The sequence below is a fragment of the Arvicanthis niloticus genome, chromosome 18 (assembly GCF_011762505.2).
Source record: "Arvicanthis niloticus isolate mArvNil1 chromosome 18, mArvNil1.pat.X, whole genome shotgun sequence".
In the NCBI taxonomy this organism is placed as follows: Eukaryota; Metazoa; Chordata; class Mammalia; order Rodentia; family Muridae; genus Arvicanthis; species Arvicanthis niloticus.
In genome coordinates this window covers 13,180,584-13,185,915 of record NC_047675.1, presented here as the reverse complement: position 1 = coordinate 13,185,915, position 5,332 = coordinate 13,180,584, and the positions used below count along the sequence as shown (strand labels likewise).

At 43.5% G+C, this 5,332-nt stretch overlaps 1 long non-coding RNA gene across 1 annotated transcript; it reads left to right on the top strand.

Annotated features, from left to right (window-relative positions):
• The first annotated feature begins 2,159 nt into the window (after positions 1 to 2,159).
• On the top strand, positions 2,160 to 4,482 carry LOC143434930 (uncharacterized). Its single transcript, XR_013104801.1, has 3 exons — positions 2,160 to 2,300; positions 2,392 to 2,491; positions 4,369 to 4,482. It is a non-coding gene; the product is annotated as an uncharacterized LOC143434930 (long non-coding RNA).
• The last annotated feature ends 850 nt before the right edge of the window (positions 4,483 to 5,332 follow it).

Below are 5,332 nucleotides of genomic sequence, written 5' to 3'. Positions count from 1 at the left end.
TTGTAACAACATTTTCTTCGCTTGCTGACAGAACACAGCAATTGGCAGCCTCTCTCCAACAGTCTCTGTGCCAAGCCTTGGGTATCAGGACCCTAAAGCCCTAGTAGTCAGGACTACTAGTCAGTCAGTGTCTGAGACCTTTAGGGCAGCAGGGAGACAGGGATACCAGGGAGATAAGTGCAGGGAAAGGAGTCTAGGTGAAACTTCTCTCCAGCCGAGAACCAATTCCAGACAATGCTGTTATTATATAGAAATATTTTTGGAGAATATTAAGAAGCTAGAGACATAGCTCAGCAGCTATGAACTCTTGCTGTTCCTATAGAAGACCTGAATTTGGCTCCCAGCACCGACATGGAGGTTAACAACACTCTGTAACTTCAGTTATGGGGGAACCTGGTGCCCTCTTCTGGCTCCCATGGACATCAGGCACGAATGCAGTTCACAAACATACGTGTAAATAAAAGTAAGAGTAACATCTTTAAAAGGATGCTGAAACAGCTTCAAGTCATGCTGATCTAAGAGCATTTGGCCTTCCTCTTTCCCCAGCTGTAAACCTGAGTTTTCTAGAGACCTCATAAGAAACCTCACTTACAGTAAGAGGCATGTCTTAAAACTCTTGTGTAACCTTTGTGGTACATTGTTTTATCTTAGACTAGAAAGCAGTCCAAACCATGTCCAGAACCAGCCTATAATCTAACTGGAAAACCAGGGAGGAGGAAATAGGAAAAGAATTTCTAGCAACCCTTAAAGGTGTAGCTTACGAGCCACTGCAATGGCACGAACAGATACAGCTAAAACAAGCTCTTACGAAGCCAGGCTTGGGTGTGTACTGTCTTTTCTGAGTTCCTCTTTTTTAGCCCCATGCTTAAACCTGAGTTTAAAGTCTCTTCCTAATAAACGCTAACAGCTTCGTACTGACTCATCCTGAAATCCTTTGTGGCAGCTGAGTCAAGAGTCCTGGCTTTACCTGAGTGTGGATCTGATAAGACACTGAAGTCGGTTAGAGGTGAACACTTGGAACTACATCTCCCTCCCCACTGCTCACAGTGTGGGCCTGTGACCTAGGAAACTGAGGTCTCCCTTCGTCCTTTTGGGTTCTTAGTCTCATTAATTAAAAAAATAATAATAATGGTCTTGGAAGGAGGCTTTAGGGCAATTTTATTGATAGTAGAGGCAAAACAACAGGTCTGACTGGCTGAAAACGCTTGACAGCAACCAGAAGGAGGGAGACGGAGGAAAGGTTTAGACACAAAGGTCAGAGAAACAGTGAGATGCCCAGATGTCAGGGAAAACAAGGCTTTTTAGCTGGTTCCCAAGACAGAGATAAAGACAGGAAAGAAAAAAAAAAAACCTGCTTGGTGTCAGGCTGCAGATCTGACTCGAGGGCACTAATGTGTCCCGGGATAAAGACCACATCAGGGACACATGGTTAAAAACAGAAATAGAGTTTATTGAGAAAGCTGAACCACTCCATAGCGGGCAAGTGGACAAGCGAGCCTAGGGCCTAAAAAAAGTACTGGGTCACAAGGTGCAGAGCCCTTTCCAGTCCTGCGACTCAACACCTTCACAGAGGTCCTGGCTCTCCCCTGCTTTTATCACCCAAACTTACTGGATGAGACCCAGGTTAGGTGAAACTTTTGGTCTTTCTCCGCAAACTGACTTCTTTCATATGTTAATTTTGATATTTCAGCCCCAAGTCCCTATTCCTGTCACAGACAGAAGTTGAAAGTTCTCTCTAATCCTTTGAGCCACCAGGGCCTGCCGGTTCCTTCCTTAGCTCCTAACAACCTTTTATGAAATTCTCTGATCGCCTGTTGTCTCAGATGCTCCTTCGAACCTGCCTCTGTAGGGAACCAGCTTGGGAACCGGCAATCCAGGAACTGTGCGTATGGATTATGGAAGAACAAGGTCTCAAGGGTGGGCAGAAGACCGGGTGCTGATGAGAAGCAGCGCTGCTGGAGAGCTCCGTTACGGATCAGGGTAGCAAACACGCCACTTTCACAATCAGTTTCATAGGCACAGCACAGAGGATTCCTGAGGTCACATTTACTCACCTGCCAGGCTGCCCCAGGGCATCTGGCCTTGAGGCTGCCTTCCAGACTGACCCATGCCTCATTTCCAACTCAGCCTGAATTAAGAAATTGGACCGGAAGTTGAAGCACAGCACAGCAGAGTGAGCCTGAGTTGCCTTGCTTGTGGTTCTCTCTGGTTTGTGATTCCGAACAGTCTAGTGCATGGGTCAGTGAGGTGGCTCAGTGGATAAAGGTACCACCAAGCCTGACAACTGAGGATGCAGACAGGTTTGAAGAGAATCCCTTGACAGACCTTTAAGAGTCTGGGTTAAAGACTTTTGTTCAACGGTTTTGTGCTGTTTGTGCCTTACTCCAACAGTTTCCAGTTGCCCACACCAAAATAGACTGGAACAAGATACGGGCCTACAAGATTGGCAAAGAAATGCAGAATGCTTCAAGGCTGACTAGAGGAATGTTTGGTATGTGAAGAGAAAGGCATTCATGTGGTGTGGTTGCAGGGTAATTATTTATAAACACAACCTAGAATGATGGTTTGCTAGTTAATGAAATGAGATTTTCCAGCCAAGTCTAAGAGCCAGTGAACCTGTAGCGTGCTCTTGACTGAGCGTTCTCTACCTTGCAGTTTTCTTTTAGTGCTGTATTTACTGTAATATTTAAAAGATTTTTGCTACATTTGATGTGGGAGACATTTCTGTTGAAATTATTTATAATTTTTCCCAGCTGTAAAGTTAGGCCACTGAATTTTACGATGATCAGACCCCGGCACACACAGCTCACTGCTCACAGGCTAACCGCAGAGCTGGGCGGTTGTGCTCATCCTGTCAGTCTGACTGCCTGGATGGCTTAACATCTCCAGTCTGGAGTTTTCAAATATTTCAGCTCCATTTGGAGAGACACAGAAAATTTCCTGGAAATTCCATGACAGCATCTTCTCTGGGGAACTGGTTTTTAAATCCCAACACTTGACATTCCCTGCACATAAAACATTTGGCAGGTGTGTGTGTGATCCCAGAATGCACCAATAAGACAACTAGGAGAGGTGGCTCATTCATGATTTACACTTCATGACTAGTCCTAAAAGGAAGTCTGATTTTTAACACACCAATACTATCTTCCTACCTGTGTCCAAATACAAGTCAAAGCAAGGGGGGAGTTGTTTCAGCTGTATTTTTGCACAGTCAAGCAAGAAAGCTGTATAGTAATACATAAATATTATTATATAAGTATATTAAAATATTTTTGTCTATCATTCATACTATTGATACTAAACTTGTAAGACTCTGGTGAGCCTTAGCTTACCAGGGACCCCCTAAGTGAACCACTCAGAGCCAGAAATGGAAAAAAAGCAAGAGGAATTTATTGTTTCAACGCATTTGGAACAGTTTTTATAGTTTTCAGGGGTAGAATAGAGAAACAACAACTAGATACAATACGATTGGCAGAACAGTGTGACTTTTAAACGGATTGGTCTTTAGGGAATGAAGTGGCAAGGACATCCCTTGTTTGTGGGTAGCCAACAGTCTGTCCTGCAGAATGTGTCCCCACTCGAAGGTTGGTTCTCCACCCTGTGGTCTGAGGAATGTTAATTATCCTCTCCCTTCTGGAGGGGGCATCTCAGGACCTTTCTAAAGTTCCTGAAATGACCTCTTCAAATTATCTTCTATATCATGTGGGCCAGTAAAATATAACTTAATTACTTTAGATTAATTTATTTTAGTTTACTTTATAAGTATTTTGCCTGTATGTATAGACGTGTTCCGTGTGCATGCCCGGTACAGCAGGAGGCCAGAAGATGGCATCAAATCCTCTGGAACGAGAGTTACAGTAGCAAGCTGCCAAATGGGTGCTGGGAACCAAACCCAGGTCCTCTGCAAGAACAGCCAGTGCTCTTAACCTCAGAGCCGTCCTAGACTCCAAAAATACTTGCTTTGTTCTTTAAAAAAAAAAAAAAAAGTTTCAGCACCAGTGTCTTTGCTTATGTACAAGAAGTTGAATATTAACTTTATAAACCTACAGAATGGCTGATTCTAATGGATCACAGCGCCTTTGTGCCTTACCATTGTTGGAGCTGCCGATGCCCTGGGAATGGCTCATTACTACTGTTGTCTCAGAACCACACCCACTGCTAACATTCCAAGAGCTTCCTTACCTATTCTCAAGATGACTGGAATGACTTACTAGTGATGATGCTGCCGATTTTTTCCCATGATAAAGTTAATTTGGTAAAGACTGGTTTTGAGGGTTTTATTTGATTTTTTTAAAAACTTACTCAGAGAACCTCAATTTGAGATATGAGATGTTTATGTTTTGTCCTCTGTGTCACCTTGTGTCTCAGTGTGCTTCTCTGTTGCTGTGATAAACAACATGGCCAAAAGCGGACTGAGCAAGCCAGCAAGCAGCACTCCTCCATTGTTGACCTTCGGTTCCCACCTCCAGGTTTCTGCTTTGATGTCCTGCCCTGACTCCCCTTCATGAGAACTGTAACCTGTTAGATAAAATAAACACTTTCTTCCATTCTTTTGCTTTTGGCCATGGTGTCCTCAGAAAAACTGAAGAATGTATTGATAGTCACCTGACCCTCTGGAAAGTCCCAGGCAGAGTGCAAATGTGTGTCATGATCCACCCATGCTTGCTAGCCAATAATAGATTTAAAGGTCAATATGCCTAGCCAATAAGTTTGAACTGTAACCTTGCTGATGTAACCTGTGCACCTGAAAAGTAGTATAAAAACTGCTTGTAATAGCCATTTGGGGTTGTCTTCTAGTCATTCGCCTTGAGGGATCCCAATACACCAGAAAATAAACCTTTTGCTTTTGCACCAATCTGCATCTTGGTGTGTCACTTTGGACTCTCTTTAAGTAAGAACCACTGACCGAGGGTGAGGGTCTTACACATTCATTTGGTTTTTTGAGACAGGGTCTCACATTATAGTTCAGGGTTTGGATTCACTATATAGTAGAGGTGGACCTTAATTTCATGGAGGCCTCACGCCTCAGCCTCCTAATTACTTCAAGGTCTGCACTGCCACCCCTGACAAGAATAGCTAAATGTAAGCTTCCATTTAGGGGAAGCTACCTTTCCTACAGAGCCAACCAAAATGATGCCAGGAATGGTTTTTAATGAGCATTGAAATTTCTACACACAGTTAGTCATTTTATGCTTCCCTCACCCCTTTTTCACACAGGCTGAGTCCCTTATCTTTTTTTAAGATTTATTTATTTATACATATGATTGCTCTATTTGCATGTATGCCTGCATGACAGAAGAGGGCATCAGAGCCCATCATAGAAGGTTGTGAG